We start from the raw sequence: 22,750 nt of genomic DNA, 5'->3' as shown, positions 1-22,750 counted from the left end.
GCGGCCAACTAGAACTTTCTAGTACCGGGGCTCCGTCGGTGACGTCACCCATACGTTAAGAATATCTGCCTGTTGTCCCTGAATAATACCTGTTACGGTAAGTAACTGTGCTATCAGTTCTCAAGAGTCCCAATACAGCGCAATTAAAAAATGGTACCGGGTGAGGGGGTATCCACTTCATAAAACGCACCCTTATTTCCACCCACTTTTTGGGAGAAAAAAAGTGCAACTTATAGAGCGAAAAATACAGTACTTTTAACTGCTCTAGTCTGGCTTCTAAATTTTGAAACAGTTCTTAGTGCTAACAATGACAGGGAGAAGCAGTGGCACAATTCTTATTTCTCCTTCCACTTATCCATGGAATTCTGCAGCCATCCTTGCAAAACCATGTACATGCACCACATAGGGAATGATGTTGCAAAAGCTCCTGCTGCCAGTAAAATTCAAAGTTGTGGTGTAACTTTCAAGGGATATGGCTTGTTAGATGTTGGTTCATCCCTGTTGTAGGTACCAGCATCACTAATATAATTCTCTATCAAAAAGTGACATGATAGGAGCCTGGCTTGTCACTATTTTTTCCCCATGGCTAGCCATAAGAAAATGTGACTTTTTTCTAGTTAGCAGTGCAGCACCTAGTACACAGGATTTTCTATTTCTCAAGATCAGTAGACCGAGAAAATTGCATTCCAGTGATATGACTGTCAGATTGATGATGACTGGGTCTCCAATAGATCTTATATTGTAGTATGTATTACTCTATGTATTTTAAAGAACAAAATACATGAGGGAGATGAAGGACAACTAACTTAAGAATATACAGTATTACTGGTAGTACATTAGCTAAAATGAGATGGCAGTCTTTTATTTATTTTGCTTTCCTATTGCAGAGAGGAGTAGTGATATATTGACAATGTTTTTTTCCTCTAAGGATACTATGAGTTCCAGTGCAACTGTTCCTTCAAAGGTCTGTGCCAGATTGAAATTCTTGTTAGTGCTATTGTAGTGGCAATAGTGGCATCTAGTGTGTGATAATGTGAGAGGAATCTTCTGCTCTGAAACTAGCATCTATGTATACCGTGATGGAGTGGACGGCATAGTGAAGAGTACAGTTCAACCAATTTTCGGCCGGTGGTGTTAGTCTGCCAAGACTAAGGCGGGGCTTAGGCCAGGATGGAGTTAAATGCCCCGAGTCAACAAAAGAAGCCCTGAGGCAAGAGGTCTTCTGAGAGGCACCGAGGCAAGAGGACTCCAGTTGAAGCACATATATAGTACTTGAGGAGAGGCTCAGGGAAGATGTATGGTTCCAGCATCTTTGTGTAGAAGAAATATCAAGGTCGGAGATAACCTTGTACTATATTCAGAAGATATGTGCTTTTAATGTATATCTAGAGGGGACACAGAAAGGTGTTAAAGAACTTCAATATTGGGCTAAACTGGAAGCCAACCATAGAGAAAGAGTGCCTTCATTGTTTCTAACCCAACAGAAGTTGGAAAGAATTACAGTAAAACCTTGGATTGCAAGTAACTTGGTATGCAAGTGTTTTGCAAGACAAGCAAAACATTTTATTAAATTTTAACTTGATATACAAGCAAGGTCTTGCAATACAAGTAATAATAATAATAATAATAACTTTATTCTTATATACATACAGTATACCACATCACATCATCACAACTGAGCCGATGGTTCTTCTCTCTCTCTCTGACACTGCAGGAGTGTAGTGACTGTTTTAAACAAACAAGGTCTTGCAATACGAGTACATACAGAATTTTGTATTAAAAGTTTTTGGGTTGTGGAGTTTCCATTATTTCTTATGGGGAAATTCACTTTCGTATATGAGTGTTTTGGATTACTAGCATGTTTTCGGAACAAATTATGCGCGCAAACCAAAGTTTTACTGTATACAGAAGAGGCTGAGAATATGTGACCACCTGTCCTTGTCCCTGTCTGTCTGGGGCTAAATAATTCTCCAAAAATTTAACAGAATGAAATGAATCCTGGCATGTATAATGACAGTTTAAAAATGGGCCAAATCAGACTGGAGTTCCAGAAAAATAAACTCCATAAAAATGGCTTAATGCATTTTTATAGAAAAAGGAGTACCAGTTTCTGTAGCATGAAACTTTGACTGAAATGTAACTGTTATTGAGAAAATAAACAAGGCAGTTTAAAAAATGAAATTCTGTACTCTTCTAAACCCTCAAATATCCCACACACAACTGATCCATCCCTTCAGACTGCCCAAAGACTATCCCTGTATAACTGCCACACCATTTGCTAACTGCCTTATTTCCCAAAATTTCCCCATGCAACTGTTAAAAAACCATCCCACAAATTACCCATCCCAGAAAAACTTTCCTCACAACTCCTGAGTGGAGAATCAAGCAGCAGACTAGCTTGTTCTTTTGATTTTTTTAAGTGGAAAACTTAGAAAAAAAGGTGAAGCAGAACCAAACTACTTTTTAAAATTTTTTATTTTTATTGTAAATATAATTACTTTGTATATATGTATAATTACCCTTCAAGATAACATGTTACAGAAAAAGGAGAGCAACAGTAAACTACAAGAAGTAATACCCCAAATAAGTATCATTCTTCAAATTATTAAGGGGGCAAGGTATAACTTTTGATGCTGTCATACAGGCTGCTATGTATTGTTTCATTCACAACTTTGGGGATATGAAAGGGGGATCAAACCACTGGGGGAGTAAGAGGGTCCATGCTTTCATGCCTCCAGTGGTCATCTGTTCAGTTTGGACATTGTTTGGCACTTATTCATTATTGAAACAGGTCTAGCCTCAAACTAATTTTTGCTGAAATGGAGGAGATAAGTACATAAGAACATAAGAAGCACCATCTCTGGAACAGACCCTAGGTCCATCAAGTCCGGCGATCCGCACACGCGGAGGCCCCGCCAGGTGTACCCTGGCATAGTTTTGGTCCCCATATCGCTCCAAGCTTCTTGTAAAGAGAAGTGCATCTAGCCTACCCCTACCCATGTCACTTCATGCCACTCATAAGGAGATGTACATCTAACTTACACTTAAATCCTAGAATGGTGGATTCCGCAATTACCTCTTCTGGGAGAGCATTCCAGGTGTCCACCACTCGTTGTGTGAAGCAGAACTTCCTGATATTTGTCTTGAACTTGTCCCCCCTTAGCTTCAGCCCATGTCCTCTTGTCCGTGCCACATTGGACATTGTAAATAACGTTTTTTTCTGCTCTATCTTGTCGATTCCTTTCAGTATTTTGAATGTCTTGATCATATCCCCTCGTAGTCTCCTTTTCTCAAGGGAGAACAACCCCAGTCTCTTAAGTCTTTCCTCGTAATCCAGGTTCTCCATACCTTTCACCAGTAGATCTAAGTAACGGCCCTTTTCGTGTGTGGGTTGTTGAAACAAGGGTTTGAGGTTTAGCTCATTTAAGAGGTCAAGGAATTTCAGGGTTTGAGAGTTTGTGGTTGAATCTAGGTAGAGGTCAAGATCTCCTATGATGAAAGTCATATTCTATCGTGGTTCTTGAGATATCTGAGAGCTGTGGTTCAACTTCTAGACACTTTCCACAGGTTTCTGAATTGATAAAGAGTTTTTGTTGCACCTTTCAAGTGTGTCTAACTGTGTGTGTGCACAGGCTTAGCCCAAAATCCGTTCAGGCTATTACCCTAAAAAACATAACCTGTTTCCTGAAGTGCTTAGGTAACTGACCTATACAATCTTAGTCCTCAACAAATGATCTTTAGAACTGTTATTCACTAACTCTGAACTTTGTTTATGCCACTCGATCTGTAATACCTTTTAATCATTGTAAACCGCATAGAACTTCACGGTCCTGCGGTATATAAACTGTTATTATTATTATTATTATTATACCCTTTCATTCTGAAGTTTTCCTTCAACTGAAAGAGACTCACTTCTTGTACATTAATGCCACAGAGATATTTAAATATCTCTATCATATACCCTTTCTCCTGCCTTTCTTCCAGAGTGTACATGTTAAGGTATATAAGTCTGTCCCCATGCCTTTTATAATGGAGACCACTGACTAGTTTTGTAGCTGGACTTACGCCATCCTATTTATATCCTTCTGAGGGTGTGGTCTTCAGAATGGCACACAGTATTCTATGATATTGTTACTTAATGTTATATTATTTCACGTTTTCACCTCATCAAAAGCTCAAGGTGAATTACAATAAAAATCATATACAGTACAATACAAAAAAAACCCAAAACAAAATAAAACAGTAAATACATCTTCCTTCTTCACTGAATCCGTTCATATCCACTTAACCCATCTCCATAAAACATTTCCTAAACAACCAAGCTTTCAAATATTTCTTAAATTCCTCAGAACAATGCATTTGGTAGAATTCTAAGGGCAATTCATTTCACAATTCAGGCCCTTGTATTTCAAAAAAATCCTTTACACATAATCTGTAATCTAACCTTGCTTGGTATTTCAAGGATGCCTTGAAGGAATGGACTAAGTTGCCTAGATAGGTTCAACTTCTTCAGCAGGTCCAATAAACATAATGGACTCTTTAGTCATACAGCGTTAAAAACAAAACATATTAATCTTAAGGAGATACTCTGTGCTTGAGAGAGAGAAGCTCCTGAGGCCTTACTGAGGCCTCAAATAATGAGGCTGATACAGCAAGCCAGCCTTCACAGACACCCTTAGAAGTACAAAGATGGCTAATTGTTGAGTTAGGAGCTGTATGGATGCAGCCATGTTGGCTTGGTGCTTTGTGAACAGCTACTGTGGTTGGACAGCCTTCACTTGTTGTATTTCATCCAGAAACTTCTAAGTATATGCTATTAGCACCTTCTGGGCCCTCTACCTCTTAATCTACTCACTTTCTTCTAGCTCATGGGAGCTTTCAGGGGAGGATGTTGTTAATAGGGAATGACATACGGTGACAAAATTCATCATCGTTCCTGTCCCCATCACTGCAGATAACCATGGGAAACAATCCCCTGTCATTCTTTAGTGTCTATCTCAATCCTTCTACACCAGCATTCTTCAAGGCAAGGCTTGAGGGTCAGTGGTTGTGCCCATTCATATTCCGATTCTTCCCTCTCTCCTTAAAGAATGACATGAAGATGGTTTCCCATGGTTATTTATTTATTTATTTGTTCATTTTTATAGCCCGTCCTCCCCAGAAGCTCAGAACGGGTTACAATAAAATAAAAATTAGGTACTTGGACGTTCCCTAACTGTCCCGAAGGCTCACAATCTAGCTAAAGTACCTGAGAAAACAATTATTAAATAGTAAAGATATAATAATTCAAATAATAAAACTAAAATCCATTAAACATATTCAGATAGGAAAGATAGAGATGGAGACTAGATATGTACATCCCAACAAATATTCAGTGAGTAAATTAAATCAAAATTATCCACAGGGATGGGAATGGTGATGAATTTTGTCACTGTGTCATTCTCTAGTTGTTATATCTGTCTCTCAGATTAGTTCACCTGCCTGTAGTGAGCCACCACCACCACTGGACTGTTGTTCCACACTCTTATCATTGACCTCTGGTATCTCTTGTCTCATCATTAGATCCTGATGAGACTGGGTACTACAGGGCTGGTTCAGCCTCCTCATGGTCCTCCTGCATAGAACTTCCTGTTGAGAGTGGAAAGATGAAGAAATCATATATTTGCTAGCAGACTGTAGACCAAGGAAGTCTATATTATGTATAAGCATTATCCTGTAAACCAGATAGAATAGAGGATATCCCATGATTGGCTTGAGAAACACTACTCCAGACTACTCAAAAGAACTGGCTTGAAGCAGTAGTTACTGCTGCGGGCCTGCAGAACAAACTATAGTCCAGAATAGAGGTCTGCACGGGAACGGTGATCGTGGGAATCCCGCGGGGGTACCGCAGGAATCCCCCTAACCCACAGGACTCCCACGGGGACCCCCCTCTAGCCAACGGGACTCCCAACGGGATGGAAGGCTTTGGAAGCAGGGTTCATCCATATAATATAATGGACACATCAGCCTTAGTAAAAGAGGGGGTTTATAAGTTAATTACCTGAACAGAAAACAAAAAAAGGGTTCCACCAAAGAGATTCCACAAGGAAAACAGCAGCGCAAACACAAAAGAAACCTTGGAATTGATGATCCTGTCAGAAGTAATTGCTGTTTTTTATGGGGATGGGCGGGTATGGAGGTAATCCTTGCGGGGATGGGTGGGGACGGAGAGGATCCTGGCGGGGATGGGTGGGATTTCTGTCCCTGTGCAACTCTCTAGTCCAGAACAGTGAAGAAAGCCTCTTGTGAACTGGATTTTATATGTCCCCAAGTATTGGTCTTTGAAGCATATGTTATATTCCAAGAGAAATTGCATAATAAGCTACAGAACAGGACAAGGGAAGACATACCTGTTGAATTCAGTAAGCATAACAAGGCATAGGGAATTCTGAACCAATGCACAAAATAGTCATCAGAAATAATGTGACTTTTGTAGAAAAACACTGGGCAAGTATTATAATTGTATAATAATCAAGAAAAATAGAATGTGGGAGCTTGGTTGATTGTCATTATTTGTATATAAATTGTATTGCACTTTTTGTTGGCATTAAAAACTAAATGAAGTTAAAAAAATAGAATAAAGATAAAAATCAAATTACTTTAAGAGATAAACCTTATTAGTGTTTATCACAGAAATTCAGGGACGAACACAATCTTATTAATGAATTTGTTAGAACAAGCTCACCCTGTAACAAAAACATTGATAAAATTGTCCAGGAATCCCACATAAACCTGCCATTGTTTCAAGATTTTGAATGCTTCTTATAATAGCAAACTGTGATTTCAATATGATTTCAATATCTACTCTTGGTATAGCGGTATATAAGAAATAAATTATTATTATTATTATTACTCTAGATTTTTTTATTGTGAACATATGTATGAGTCATTAATGTACATAGTTCTGAATCTTAATTTTTGGTACATAAAGCACTCAAAAATTGTGCTGATCACCCATGTATTTGAGATAGAGAATAACACGGGGACAAAATTTTCCCCCGTCCCTGCAAGAACTCAATTTCCCCATCCTATCCCCTCAAGTTTTGTTGCTGTCTCTGTCCCATTTCTGTAAGCTCTGCCTTAACTGCACAGGCCTCGAAAACTTATGATTTTGAAGTGTTCGAGGTTTGTGCAGATGTAGACAGAGCTTGCAGGAATGGGGCATGGACAAGAAAATAACTCACTGGGTCGGGAAAATGAGTTCCCCTGGGGATGGGGAAAAATTTATCCCCGTGTCATTCTCTAATTTGAGATATCTTAATGGGTATATGCTATTTTAGAAAGTTTTGAACTGAAGAAGGTCACAATTATACTGTGTGCTGGCTATGCCCAGATTCTTTTTGATGCATTCCATAGTGAACTAGTAAGGTATTTATGAAATATAAGCATTGTATTAGATTAGTTTAGTATTTCCCCCTTCTTGGACAAAATTTTCCCTTTGCTATTCTTGATCTTGCTAATACAACCATTGCTACCTGATGAATTTTGAAGAAAACCAGTTTGTCTGCTCTGTTTTCTGTTTTCTTTTTCATAATGAAAGAGCATTTGTGAATTTATAACCTATTTTATCAGTTATTTACTGCTAAATGTGTCCTCTGACCACAGAATTCACCTCATTGAAACCATTTCTCTAATGTTTACTCTCCAAGGCAGGAACATCTAAGTTATATCAGTAGTAGGTTCATAAATCCATTGAGTGTTGGATGCATGAATATATTTTAGCCTATTATAGCATGAGTTATACTTACAAAAATAGGTGAATCTCTTCTGAAACTGTCTTTTTATTCACCAGTTCTGCAGTTCTTCAAGATGATATATGCTAGTCAATTAAGTAGGAGGGTAGGAGTAAAGGGGCACTACTCTGACTGGATAGGGGTCACAAGTGGTGTTCCGCAAGGGTCAGTGCTGGGACCATTGCTGTTCAATATATTTATTAATGATCTAGAAACGGGGACAAAGTGCGAAGTTATCAAGTTCGCGGATGACACAAAACTCTCCAGCAGGGCCAGAACTGTTGAAGAATGCAAAGAATTGCAAAATGACCTGAACAAACTGAGTGAGTGGGCAAAAAAATGGCAGATGAGCTTCAATGTGGAGAAATGTAAGGTCTTGCACATAGGGAAGGGGAACTCCATGTACAGCTATACGATGGGAGGGAGGGTACTCGGGGAAGGCAGCCAAGAAAAAGATCTGGGGGTATTGGTAGATATCACAATGAAGCCGGCGGCACAATGTGCAGCGGCCTCAAAAAAAGCGAACAGAATGTTGGGCATTATCAAAAAAGGTATCACTACCAGAACAAAAGAAGTTATCCTGCCACTGTATCGAGCAATGGTGCGCCCACATCTGGAATACTGCGTCCAATACTGGTCGCCATACCTCAAGAAGGACATGGCAATACTCGAAAGGGTCCAGAGGAGGGCAACGAGGATGATAAAGGGTATGGAGAACCTTTCATATGCCGAACGGTTAGACAGGCTGGGGCTCTTTACCCTGGAGAAGCGGAGACTGAGAGGGGACATGATAGAAACTTATAAAATCATGAAAGACATAGAGAAGGTGGAGAGGGACAGATTCTTTAGACTAGCAGGGACAACTAAAACAAGAGGTCATTCAGAAAAACTGAGAGGAGACAGATTCATAACGAATGCAAGGCGGTTCTTCACTCAGAGGGTGGTGGACACCTGGAACGCGCTTCCCGGAGAGGTAATAAGACAGAGTACAATTCTGGGGTTCAAAAAGGGACTGGATGACTTCCTGGAAGCAAAGGGGATAACAGGGTACAGATAGAGGTTTACCGTACATTGAGCGAATAGGGTATGGATATTTTAGGTTAGGTAGGGAACACTTTCAGGTCATGGACCTGGGGGGCCGCCGCAGGAGCGGACTGCCGGGCACGATGGACCCCTGGTCTGACCCGGCAGAGGCAACACTTATGTTCTTATGTTCTAAGTATATTTTTTTTCTGCATTGGGCTGTGGGATGCCATTTGACATCCTTACTTTAAAATTTTAAAAATACCCTCCTAAATATTAAGATCCTAGGCCCATGTCTAGGGTCTATGGCTTAATTCTGCCCTGAAAATTTATCCATCAAACATATGTGCATGGATTTGAAAATAATATCCCATTCTTTCATATTTACCAATCCCCTCATCTAAACCTGTCCCTTTTCAGCCACAGGTTAAAGAAGCCCTTTTGTAATTAACATAGGGGAAAGAATTTTGGATTTAATTCACACTTTTTCTCATCTTTAAGTAAGAGGAAGGAACATTCAGGTACAGTAGGTTGTTTCCCTCCCTGGAAGACTTACTATGTAAGGGACCCTTTTTCTAAAGGGCTTTACGTCCTTAATATGCACTTAGCATGCACAAACAGGCTTCTGCAAAGTGCATTGAAGTGTTTTGTGCTATTTTGCCTGTTACCACGTGGTAACCTGCACATTACCTAATATTCCCCAAAACTAATTTTTTGGGGAGGGGGCATGCCATGGGCATGGAAATGTTAACCAGCTAGTGTGCTAGAATTAGCATGAACTAACTAGTGAACAGAGGGTTAATGCGGAAGCACTTAACATCTCTAAGTTGGAGCCAGTAAGTGCTCCTATTAGCTTTTTGTGGGTAATACCAACACATGCACATGACCTGCAAAAAAAAAAGAAAAATGTTTTAAAAATATGCTGCATCAGATCTGGGCTTAGCATATGGGAAAGTACCATATTAATATGCACTAAGACCAGATTCTAACACCCTAAGGTCCCTTTTATTAAGCTGCGTTAGTTTTTTATTGCCCACTGCAGCAGTAAAAGCTCCAATGCTAATAGGATTCCTATGAGCATCGGAGCTTTTACCACAGCAGCCAGCATAAAAAACCCTAATGCATCTTGATAAAAGTGGACCTAAGTTTGTATAAGAGGCAAAAAGAACATAAGAACTGCTGCTGCTGGGTCAGACCAGTGGTCCATCGTGTCCAGCAATCCGCTCACGTGGTGGCCCTTAGATCAAAGACCAGTGCCCTAATTGAGACTAGCCTTACCTGCGTACGTTCTGGTTCAGCAGGAACTTGTCTAATTTTGTCTCGAATCCCTGGAGGGTGTTTTCCCCTATTAACAGCCTCCGGAAGAGTGTTCCAGTTTTTTACCACTCTCTGGGTGAGGAACAACTTCCTTATGTTTTTACAGAATCTATCCCCTTTTAACTTTAGAGAGTGCCCTTTCTTTCTCTCTACCTTGGAGAGGGTGAAGAATCTATCTTTATCTACTATGTCTATTCCCTTCATTATCTTGAATGTTTCGATCATGTCCCCTCTCAGTCTCTTCTTTTCAAGGAAGAAGAGGCCCAGTTTCTCTAATCTCTCACTGTACGGCAACTCCTCCAGCCCCTTAACAATTTAGTCGCTCTTCTCTGGACCCTTTCAAGTAGTACTGTGTCCTTCTTCATGTACAGCAACCAGTGCTGGACACAGTATTCCAGGTGAGGGCATACCATGGCCCGGTACAGCATCATGATAACCTTCTCTGATTTGTTCGTGATCTCCTTCTTAATCATTCCTAGCATTCTGTTCGCCCTTTTTGCTGCCGCCGTGCATTGCGCAGGCAGCTTCATTGACTTGTTGACCAGTACTCCCAAGTTTCTTTCCTGGAGGGTCTCTCCAAGTACTGCACCGGACATCCTGTATTTGTGTATAAGATTTTTGATACTGATATGCATCACCATACACTTATCCAAGTTAAACCTCATTTGCCATGTCGCGGCCAATTTCTCGAGTGTGTTTATGTCACTTTCCAGGTCTTCACAATCCTCCTGCATCTTCACTCCTCTGAATAACTTCGTATCGTCTGAAAATTTAATCACCTCATTTGTCGTACCAATTTCCAGGTTATTTATAAATATGTTGAAGAGCATGTGTCCAAGCACCGAACCCTGCGGCACTCCACTCTTGATGCTTTTCCAGTCCGAGTATTGTCTATTTACCCCTACTCTCTGTTTTTTATCCTCCAGCCAGTTTTTAATCCACGTATTTCACCCTTGATTCCATGGCTCGCAATTTTTTGAAGTAGTCATTTATGCAGAACCTTGTTGAACACCATCTGAAAATCCAGATATACAATGTCGACCGGGTCATCCTTGTCTATCTGCCTGTTTACGCCCTCAAAAAAATGCAGCAAGCAAGATCTTCCTTTGCTGAAACCGTGCTGGCTGGTCCTCATCAGATTGTGTCCGTCAAAGTGATCAATGTGGTCCTTTATCAGCGCCTCTACCATCTTTCCCGGTACCGAGGTCAGACTCACCGGTCTGTAGTTTCCCGGATCTCCCCTCGAACCTTTCTTGAAGATCGGCATAACATTCGCCACTTTCCAGTCTTCTGGAATCCTTCCTGATTTGATCAACAGATTGGGTATTAGTTGAGGGTTAAATGAATTGTCCAAGATCAAAAAGGGCTGCAGTAAGATTTGAACCAGGTTTCCCTAGTTCTCAGCCTGCTTCTCTACTATTAGGGGTGTGCTTCCAAATTTTTTAAAATTTTGTGTCATTCCCTGTGGCATTTATGGGAATATTCATAAACTTTTTGGAAAGAAGCTATACTGTTCCACTAAGCTGCATTGGGGAAATACTAGGTCAGCTGTTTATCTGTGGGAAACAATTTGACACAAATTCTCCCCATGCCAATTTATTTTTACTCAATTTAATTTTGTCTTTTTTTAACCACTCTCCTTGAAAAGTTCCTTTTGATTCAGGCTTCAAAATCATTCCAAACTATTCTCCACTGTTGTTTATCTGGAAATATTCTCTATTTGGATGTTCAAATGATTAGTTTTCTAATTGATGTGTTTAGCGCCAGCTGTGGCGGTAACAACTCCGAGGCTCATAGGAATTCTATGAGCATCAGAGCTGTTACTGCCGTGGCCAGCGTTAAAAACCATGCTATAGTTTTGTAAAAGGGAGGTTACTGTGGAGTGCACTCAAGCATCCTGTGTTAATTTTTATATGTACACATGCTACCCACATGCAAAAAATTTAAATTTATTTTGTAGCACTTGGGGTTGGTCTGAGATTTGAGAATGGGAATGTTCTGTGCTAATTAGTGCTTGGGGGCATCGCTGCATGCTAAGGGGCTCATAATCAAAAGAGAAAAACGTCCAAAAAACAGCCTAAGCCTAAACATTTCTCAAAAACTTCCAAGCGCCGAAAATAAAAACGGGTTTTGGATGTATTTCTAAACGACTTAGGCCTTCATAGTGCCGCTCAACGTCCAAAGCTAAACGGGGCATTTCAGGAGGCGTGTTGAGGGTGGGAGTTGGGCGGGACATGGGCCGGCTTAGACTTAGTCGTGCAGCATGTATAACCGAAAGTTATACAGCCCAGGATCGACGGAACTTGGACGTTGTGACTTAGACCATGTAAAACATGGTCTAAGTCACAAAAACCCACCTAAACTCACTAGATAAGCACTGCAAACACATAACACAGACCCCCCCACACACACACTACCCCAGTGATCACCAACCCCCCCAACACCATAAATATTTTATTCACAACTTTAAATTTCAGCCTCCAGAACATCATCACCTGGCAACCGGGCATAGGAAAGCCTAGTCGTCCAGCACAGAGGCAGCTTAAGCCATCTTGGGGGTGGGTTAGGGACCCATAGAGAGGAGGACCCATGCCCATAAGCCCCTGTTATCACTGCATTGATACTGAAACATGTGCACTGCCCTATACACCCCCAAAACCCTTTTGTACTGGCATATAAGTGACTCCTGAAGCCATAAGGGTTATTGGGGTGGTAGATAAGTGGGTCTAGGGGTTTCTGGAGGTGGTTTGGGGGGTTCACTGTGACCTGTAAGGGAGCTGTAGTGAGGAGATGCCATGGAACCCTTTTTTTGAAGTTCACAGCAGTGCCCTCTAAGGTACCCCACTATTTAGGTGGCATGTCTGGGTGTGCAGTCCATCACTTTGCAGACCCCTCCCACATCCAACAGGGCTTGTTCTAGGCGTTTTGGACTTGGACGGAAAGTTGGACGGAAATGTGGAATAAAGATAGATGATTTAGTGGCTTGGACGATCAGATCGGCAGGACGTATAATTAGACGATTTTCGAAAGTAAAAAAAAGTTGGACGTATCTTTCAAAAATGTGTCTTAGGCTCTTTTTAACTTTGGACGACTTGCGAGATGGACGTAAACGGACTTAGACATCCCTTTCGATTATGCCCCTCCACCTGTTTAATGCATAGTTAGCAAGTGAGTTATTGCCACCTACATAATGGGTGGTGTTAGGGGCTCATGCCCTAATGGCCACACATTCATGGAATAATTTGTGTGTGGTCATTAATAGAAAAAATAGAAAAATTGGTAATTTTAACCTGACATTAGGAATGACCTTAGCACATGGGAATGCCTGCATAAGGATGCGATAAGGCTACTTTTTACTGCAGTTTGGTAAAAGGGTCCTATATATTTTAGCCTGTATACCACTTTGTCCTGCTAGTCTGTTAAAAGTGGTTTAATAAGTCTCAAATAAATGGTCACCCTTTAATTTAAAATCATTAAACCCCATTGTTGTAAAATAGCAATCTTACCCCCCCCCCCCTTTTATCAAGCTGTACTAGAGGTTTTCAGTGCGGGACAGCATGGTAAATGCTCCAATGCTCATAGAATTCCTATGAATGTCGGAGCACCTACTTCACTGGAGCACACTAAAAACCTCTAGTGCAGCTTAATGGGGGTGGCTAATTTGTAATATCATATGGCCCAAATTCTATAAATGACATTACTACTACTACTATTTATCATTTCTATAGCGCTGCAAGGCGTACGTAGCGCTGTACAGCTAACATAGATAGTCCTTGTTCAGAAGAGCTAACAATCTAATTTGACAGGCAAGACATCTCAGGGTTGGAGAGATATGGTAGAGGAATTGAAGAGTTGAAAGCAGTTTCAAAAAAGTGGGCTTGTAGCTTGGATTTGAATATGACTTATTGATTCAGGCAGCCTGTTCCAGGCATACGGTGCAGCAAGAAAGAAGGGACAGAGTCTGGAGTTGGCAGTGGAGGAGAAGGGTACAGATAAGAGGGGCTTACCCGATGAATGGAGTTCACAGGAAGGAGCATAGGGGGAGATAAGAGAGATATTGGGGGGGGGGGGCTTCAGAGTTAGGTGATGGTGGGCTCCCTTCCACTGCCTAACTAACCAGGGGTTACATTTTTTAAAATTTGATGGCATCATTCTAAGGTGCTGGTCTCACACTTATGGAGGTGCATAGGGCTGCCTAGGGGTATGTCGTTTGCACCGGAAGTGGCCTTAGGTGTGCATAGGCATGAGAACAGTGTCTTAAATGTAGGGCTTTAAAATGCTTGTAAAAAAACAAAAAAGCTGCAATTCTATGAACGGTGCCTATATGTGATTGACATGCAATTGGTGGCTGCCGATACAAGCGTTGTTTATAGAATCTGGCCCTAAATGTGTTGTAAGCTCATCAGATACTGATTATAAGCAATACAAGAAGCTAAAAGGTGAAAAGCACAACTTAGGTTAAAAATGAACTGAAATGCAACTACAGAGTGATTGTTTTTCACTCTACTTACGATATTGAAAATTGGCCTCATGATTAAGTGTAATTATTCTCAATCGCCTGTTGCTGCAGAGAGGAAAAGTACAAAAATTATGTGAAAAAACAGTCAGAAAATAGCCTTCTAATACTATGGCCACAGGAAGATTTACTAATCTTATGTGTATGCCCTCATGACACAGACTGGTGCTAGCCATTGAGGCCACACCCTAGAAAAATCTAGTAGTGAAAGAAGCTAGAGGCCCCTCAGAATAGACAGAGGATAGCACTCTAGAGAAGGAACTCACTGAGGCCAGGATTCTCAAAAACTGCATTAAAAAGGGACAGTCTGCTAATGCAGCCGTTTTGCTAGCGAATTGTAAAAAGCGAGACATTCTCAAAAAATTGTGCATGCAAATGAGGTCGGCAGACAGCAGCGAAGATTCACTGAATTTGCATGTGCCCAACACTGTTGATAATGATGGGCACATGCGCAGAAAAAATGCATAACCCCCCCCAAAAAAAAAACAACAACAGCGGGAGAGATGTTCAATCTCTCCCACTGCCAACCAACAATCCCTGCCCCCCCCCAGTAGTGGAAGAGATGCCAATTCTCTCCCACTGCCAAGAAACGCCTGCCGCTGCCTGGCAGCACACCCCTTCTGCAGTGGGAGAGATGCCCACTCTCTCCCGCTGCCATGTGACCTCCCAGCCGTACACCTCCCCCTGCCTCCAATGCCCCCTCCCCCTTTCCTCTAAGTAGATGACTTGAGGGACGCGGATTCCTTCTTCCTAGATGGCCTGTGTCGTCTACTAGATGTACACAGTGCTGTACATATTATATGCACTCATGTTCTTTATCCCTAGTGGACTCATAGTCTTAAGTTCTGTACCTGGAACAATGGAAGGTTAAGTGATTTGCTGAGGGTCACAAGGAGCTGTAATAGAATCTATTTCCCCAGGATCTCAACCTACTGCACTAACCATTAAGCTGCTACCCCCTATAAATTGCTTCACCACCCTGCTAACTGCCCCTTATCAAAAAATACTCCATTGCTAACTGCCCCATTACCCAAAGGTACCCCTACACAACTGCCCATCTTGCAACTGCCCCTTCACGCTGCACACAGTTGCACCCATAAAACAGCCCTTCAGTTGCCCCACCATCCTGCAGACTGCCTCCAGCTCCACTATGCTCCCATTCCCCCAAATGTAAACCTCACAACTGTGCCCCATCAGCCTGCAATTTACCTGACTTCCAAAAAATACCCTTCCCCCACCCACAATCTGCACCTGCATCCCCCAACTACTCTCCAGAGGTACAAGTGCAGTGCACACACAGAATACACAATAGGTAGTTAGGCGAGCCATCACTTGGTATGCTTCTATATTACTGTATATTACTGTTAGGGACATTTTCAAACCTCAAAGATGTCCAAAAAACAGCATAAATCGGCACTTGGATGTCCTAATCGCCAGGAAGTCCAAAGGCCAGTTTTCAAAACCATCTTTCTGGATGTCTTGCAAGCTGTTCTACCTGCTGTGTGTCCAAGAGTAAAAGGGACTTGTTGAATTTGTGCTCTGGGCAGGCTTAGACTTGGACATCTTGCAGCGATAACTGAACCTTTCTTACGACATCCTGGGTGGAACTTAGATGTTCTGAGCTAGACCTGTTTTACGAGCATCTAAAGTGCCAAAAAGGTACCCAATCTGAGCAGATGACCACTGGAGGGATTAAGTAATGACCTGCTACACTACCCCAGTGGTCATTGATCCCTCCCATCTCCCCCAAATCTGAATGAAACAGTATATACCTGTCTCTAGAACAGCAGCACCTGGAATGGGAAATCCTAATAGAGCATCACACAGGTGTCTTAAGTAGTCTAGTGAGTGGGCTAATGAGCCATAGAGAGTAAGACCCAAGTCCATAAGCCATTCTAACTACTACATTTATGGTAGAAAGTGTGAGCCCAGCAAAATCCTACTATACTGCCATATCGGTGCCATCTGCATCCATAAAGGCTATTGGGTATAGTAGGTTTTATAGAGTTTTGTAAGGCTCACCATAAATTATAAGGGGTATATGGTACCCGCTATGTGAAGTTCACAGCAGTGCCCTTTAAGGTGCCCCACTGCTCTATTGGTTTGTCTGTGTGGCCAGTCCATTATGATGCTGTCCCCTCCCACATGCAAGTGGTCTGCATTAGGACGTTTTCAACTTAGCAGTTTTTTTGTTCGAAAATGGTAAATAAAGTCGGATGTCTTGTGATGTTGCCAGGCTGGGTTTGAAAATGGCTGTTTCTCTGTCTCCGACTTTGGACGTCTTTTGGGAATTGTCCAAAGTCGGACAGATGCCCTTTCAAAAATGGCCCTCCACATATAGCAAATCTAGTTCAAGAGATGTTAATATAAATAGAGAAATAAAATACAGTATAAGGCTTATATTTTCATAAGCAGCTTGATTTTATGAACATGTCAGTTATGAATAGAAGAAGCGATGTTCTGACACTGAGCATTTTTTATATTTATAACCGTTCAGTGTAACTCACAGGGGATCAAACTTAATCAAGGTTTTTACCATTTTTTCTATGAGAAAATTTTCATTACATTTGATTCAGGTAGTATTTATTATTCTGTTTTATGTACAGCACAATTTAATATCAGCTCCTTTCTGCCCTTCTCCTTTCCCTTCTCCTTTCCTCCTGTCCTCGTTCCCTTCTTTTTTGTTCTAGGTCCTGTGGTGTGAGGCACTGTGCTGCACTGTTCATCTTGAATGTGCTTCAGATCAGCACAGTTACTGCTGTGAGACAGCAAGGTATGGAACCTTTACTGATTGTTCATTTTCCTTGAGCAATAATTCTCGTAGAATTCAAACCAATTCATACAGATTTAATCCTGCAGAAATGAGAAAATAGACTTGTACTAGAGATAACAATGAAATACAAAGTACCAGTGGCCATTATCGTAATAAAACTTACATCTTATTTTATGGAGATCAAAAGTAGCCTCTGTGGTTGGTTGGCCTGCTTTGTGCTTGGAATTACAGGGGTTTACAACTGAGCCAAAGAATTGTAGCAATGAAAAGGGATATACAGGCTATAAAGTTTTGTTTTGTTTCCTGTGTCATTTATGAGCTTTTTCATTTTAAATGTTTAGTTTTTCATTATTTTTTTCCAATTTGGAAGTCCGTGTCATCACTAGTGTACCATGTTGCTCAAATAGTCCAACTGCTCAGTAGTGCACCTTATTCTCATTAATAATACAATCTATATAATAAAACCGTAGGCGGCGCATGCGCAGTCTTATCAGCGTGCTTCCATGATCCGTATGTCCGTGGCCGCCAAGACTGCAGCATGCCCCGCGCTTACTACGGCCCCACCGCAGCTCAGTTCGGCACGGCGGTTTCCCCAGATAGGGGAAGCCGAAAAACTCAATCCCGCCTCATGGTCCTGCCGCCGCTCAAGAATCCCCCCCCCCAAATCCTCCTGCAACAGCAGAAGCAGCAGCGGTTTTCCCTTCCCCTCCAGGTCCCTGCTGAGTAGTTGAAACATTTTCCCCCACCCCCCATTCCCTTCTTACCTTGAGCTGCCCTGCTCCGTTCGGCCCCTCCCCCTTCCCTTCCCGTGTGCTGGCCTGCTGCGGCTGAAGGTTTTTTTCGGCGACTCCTCCTGTTAAAACTCCCCCCCCCTCCCGCAACCGCTCCTGTTCAAAGCGGCCTGCTGAGGTTCGCGGCCGCTGTAACGAACCTCGCAGGCCGCTCTCCACATGGTAGCACGTTCCCTCAGACGCAATCGCGTCAGAGGGAACATGCTACCGAGTTGGAGAGCGGCCTGCGAGGTTCGTTACAGCGGCCGCGAACCTCAGCAGGCCGCTTTGAACAGGAGCGGTTGCGGGAGGAGGAGGGGGGGGGAGTTTTAACAGGAGGAGTCGCCGAAAAAAACCTTCAGCCGCAGCAGGCCAGCACACGGGAAGGGAAGGGGGAGGAGCCGAACGGAGCAGGGCAGCTCAAGGTAAGAAGGGAATGGGGGGTGGGGGAAAATGTTTCAACTACTCAGCAGGGACCTGGAGGGGAAGGGAAAACCGCTGCTGCTTCTGCAAAGGAAAGTGGTGGTAGGGGAGAGAAGGGAATGGGGGGTGGGTGGGGGAAAATGCTGCTACTGCTTCAGCAAGGACCTGGAGGGAAAGAGAAATACCGCTGCTGCTTCTGCAAAGGAAAGTGGGGGGGGAGAGAAGGGAATGGGGGGGGTGGGTGGGGGGAAATGGTGCTACTACTTCTCAGAGATCTGGAGGGGAAGGGAAATATCACAGCTGCTTCTGCAAAATAAAGTGGGGGGGAGAGAAGGGAATGGGGGGGGGGGGAAAATGCTGCTACTGCTTCAGCAAGGACCTGGAGGGAAAGAGAAATACCGCTGCTGCTTCTGCAAAGGAAAGTGGGGGGGGGGGGAGAGAAGGGAATGGGGGGTGGGTGGGGGGAAATGCTGCTACTACTTCACAGGGATCTGGAGGGGAAGGGAAATAGCACTGCTGCTTCTGCAAAGGAAAGTGGGGGGGGGGGGGAGACACAGAAAGAAATACAGACAGACAAAGGAGGCTAGGGAGAGAGACAGACAGAAATAAAGACAGACAGGGGACCAGAGAGACACAGAAATAAAGACAGACAGGCAAAGGGTGCCAGGGAGAGAGAGAAAAAAATTGCAGGAGGGAGAAAGACAGAAAGAAAGGAAGAAAGAAACAGGAGCAGGGAGAGAGACATAAAGAAAGAAAGACAGACAGCCATATATTCTAGCACCCGTTAATGTAACGGGCTTAAACACTAGTTAATTATAAAACAATACCATTGTTCTTCAGTAGTGCACCTGATGATAAATAGTGCAAACTGTTGTACAGTGATACTTATTGAGCAATAGGACACACTGTTTGAATAGTAGTGCACGGTTTTGTGCAGTGGTGACCAGTCACCATTGATGACATAGAATCATAAAATTTGGTTTTTTTTTTTACTGTTTCAGATTAAAAGCAACATGAGATTACATGATAAAAGTGCAGATGAGTTGGAAACTGTATTTTAAGAGACTGGGCAAACAGTATGAAATCAAAGAAACACTGTGGAGAGACGATGTTCCTGAAATGGACTTTATAAAAAATGCATAAATATGTAACAATCCACATAAACACCTTAAGGACCTAGTCCGCTGGGAGCACCGGACGCAACATGGTCCATGTTTCAACAAACGAGTCTTCCTCAGGGGTCCCTGCTAGTCCTAGTGTGAAAGATACGTGGAAAGGTTATTGAAGTGTGTTTCATGCAGAGCTTCTCCACTGTATGACTTGTGCTTATTTGTTGTAAACCACCTAGAACCATTTTTGGTTCTAGGCGGTTTGGTATATAAAAATAAAATAATTATTAGTCTACGCAATTGCCTGCCGTTTTAAAAGATTCCTGAACAGAACTCTAGCTTTCCAGGCAGGTAAATTGAACGATTGACTGGGTAACATCATTATGCGCTCCTCATCCTATTTTAGTTTTAGAAAATTAGTAAAAACGAAACTGTTTAACCGATTTGTAACCTACGATTTTATAGTTTCTCTCTCCTATTCTGTATACATGACTATTTCTCTGATTGTCCAGCTCTTCTTATTGTAAACTGCCTCAAACTATTATGGATTTGGCGGTATATAAGAATAAAATTATTATTATTATTATTTTTAATAAAGTCCATTTCAGGAGCATCATCTCTCCACAGTGTTTCTTTGGTTTCTCTTGGACTTTTTTCTCTGTGGAATCTTTGGGTCAATTTTTTTTGTTTTGCAAACAGTATGAAATGCCAGACATGGGTATGAAATAAAAGCTCTTTGCTTTTTATTTGACTTGTTTTACTCATGTTCCACTGAAATATTTATTTATAGGATTTTATATTCTGCACTATCAGTCAGTTTCTAGGTGAATTACAGAATAGTAATCAGGCATTTTTTCCTATCTGTCCGGGCAGGCTCAAACTCATCTATGCCTAGGGCAATGGTGAGTTAGGTGACTTGCCCTGAGTCACAAAGAACAGGCTGGGATTGAATTTTTAACTTCAGGGAACTGAGGCAGCAGCTCTAACCACTAGGCCTCACACCCCTCCCAAATATGTTTTCATCATTAGAAAAGTAATTTTGAGAACTCTTAGTGCAGGTAAACAGTTGTTAACCTGCATAAAAAAGCTTGTTTGAAAATTATCTCTTTCTACTCTGTTTGAATAAAGACATATGTGCTTTGGGACTCATAATCGAAACAGAAAAACATCTAAAAATTGGCCTAAATCGGCACTTGGACAATCAGTAACAAAAACGTCAAAGTGCCGATAATCAAATGGGGTTTTAGACGTATTTAAAAATGACTTAGGCCTTCACAGTGCTGCGGAACGACCAGAGCTAAAAGGGGCGTTTTAGGAGGAGTGGTGAGGGCAGGATTTGGACGGGACGTGGGATGTCCTAAACTTAGTTGTACTGCATGTATAACCGAAGGTTTTACAACACTGCCTAGACGGAACTTGGATGTTGTGACTTAGGCCATCTAAAACCAGGTCTAAGTCCATAAAATATATCCAAAATGACCAGATAAGCACTGCAGACACAAAGTACAGACCCCCACACATAGCCCCAGTGATCACTGACCCCCCCATAAAAAACATAATAACAACTTTACATATCTGCCTCCAGAACATCAGCACCTGGCAGCCTGGCATAGGAAAGCCTAGTAGAGCTGTACAGAGATAGCTTAAGTGGTCTTGGGGGTGGGTTAGTGAACCATGGAGAGGAGGTCCCAGGCCCATAAGCCATCCTAATCACTGCATTCATGGACAAATATGTGCACCTCCAAACCCTTTTGTACTGCCATATAAGTGGCTCCTGCAGCCATAAGCACTATTGGGGTGGTAGATTCTGGGGGTGTTTTGGGGGGCTCACCATGACCTATAAGGGAGCTGTTGTGAGATGTTTATGTGGCACCCTTTTTGTGAAGTGCACAGCAGTTCCCTGTAAGGTGCCCCACTACTTTGTTGCCATGTCTGGGTGGCCAGTCCCTTAGTTTTCTGGCCCCTCCCATGTCCAAAAGGTCTTTTTCTAGGTGTTTTTGACTTGGACAAATTTTTGGACGAAAATGGGGTATAAAGATGGACAACTTAGCAATCTGGGCGATTAGACGACTGGACGTATAGCAAAAACACCCAAACTTGAACTTAATCCGAGCCTCCACTGGCAACTAGTGCAGTTCAAAGAAGAAGGCAGTAACAAGGTATTTAAACGTCTGTCTCATATTTCCCCTCTCCCGCCTTTCCTCCAATGTATACAGATTGAGATCTTAAGTCTGTCCCCATACGCCTTATGACGAAAACCACACACCATTTTAGAGCCTTCCTCTAGACTGACTCCATCCTTTTTATATCTTTTTGAAGGTGTGGCCTCCAGAATTGTGCACAATGTTCTAAGTGAGGTCTCACCAGAGTCTTATTCACGGGCATCAATACCTTCTTTTTCCTACTGGCCATACCTCTCCCTATGCAACCTAGCATCCTTCTAGCTTTCGCCGTCACCTCTTCAATCTGTTTGGCCACCTTAAGATCATCACATACAATCACATCCAAGTACCACTCTTCTATTGTGCACATAAGTTCTTCACCTACTAAACTGTACCGTTCCCTCAGGATTTTGCAGCCCAAATGCATGACCTTGCATTGCTTAGCATTAAATTTTAGCTGCCAAATTTCAGACCATTCTTCAAGCTTTGCTAGGTTTTTCTTCATGTTATTCACACCATCCTGGGTGTCTATTGCAGATTTTGGTATCGTCCGCAACGAGGTAAATCTTATCCGACAGCCCTTCAGCAATATCATTTATAAAAATGTTAATTCTTTAATGGGTTTTTATCTTTGAGTATCCATTATAGAATAGGGTTACATGCTGATTTTTTTCAGCACTGATGTTTGAGTGCAATTTATTTAATCTAGCCCAATGTGTGTAAATCTTGGTGTATTATTCATTTACGTGGTAAGTCACAACACATTTGCATAAATGACTTTTTATAAATTGCCAGATTATATACATTGTTTAAGTGCCTAGTATTTTCATTGTTGATATGCACGTGGAGTTTCGGTGAGGCATGGGTGGCACATGCAAATAA

The 22,750-nt window shown here is 42.1% G+C and overlaps 1 protein-coding gene across 1 annotated transcript in view; it reads left to right on the top strand.

Moving 5' to 3' along the window:
- Positions 1-22,750, top strand: part of RALYL (RALY RNA binding protein like) — a 796,461-nt gene that overhangs the window by 69,412 nt on the left and 704,299 nt on the right. The window contains exon 3 of the mRNA XM_033929436.1: positions 17,322-17,404. The gene's annotated coding sequence lies outside the window, so the exon portion shown is untranslated. The remainder of the gene's footprint in view (positions 1-17,321; positions 17,405-22,750) is intronic.

The sequence above is a fragment of the Geotrypetes seraphini genome, chromosome 2 (genome assembly GCF_902459505.1).
Source record: "Geotrypetes seraphini chromosome 2, aGeoSer1.1, whole genome shotgun sequence".
In the NCBI taxonomy this organism is placed as follows: Eukaryota; Metazoa; Chordata; class Amphibia; order Gymnophiona; family Dermophiidae; genus Geotrypetes; species Geotrypetes seraphini.
This window is presented reverse-complemented; position numbering and strand designations above follow the sequence as displayed.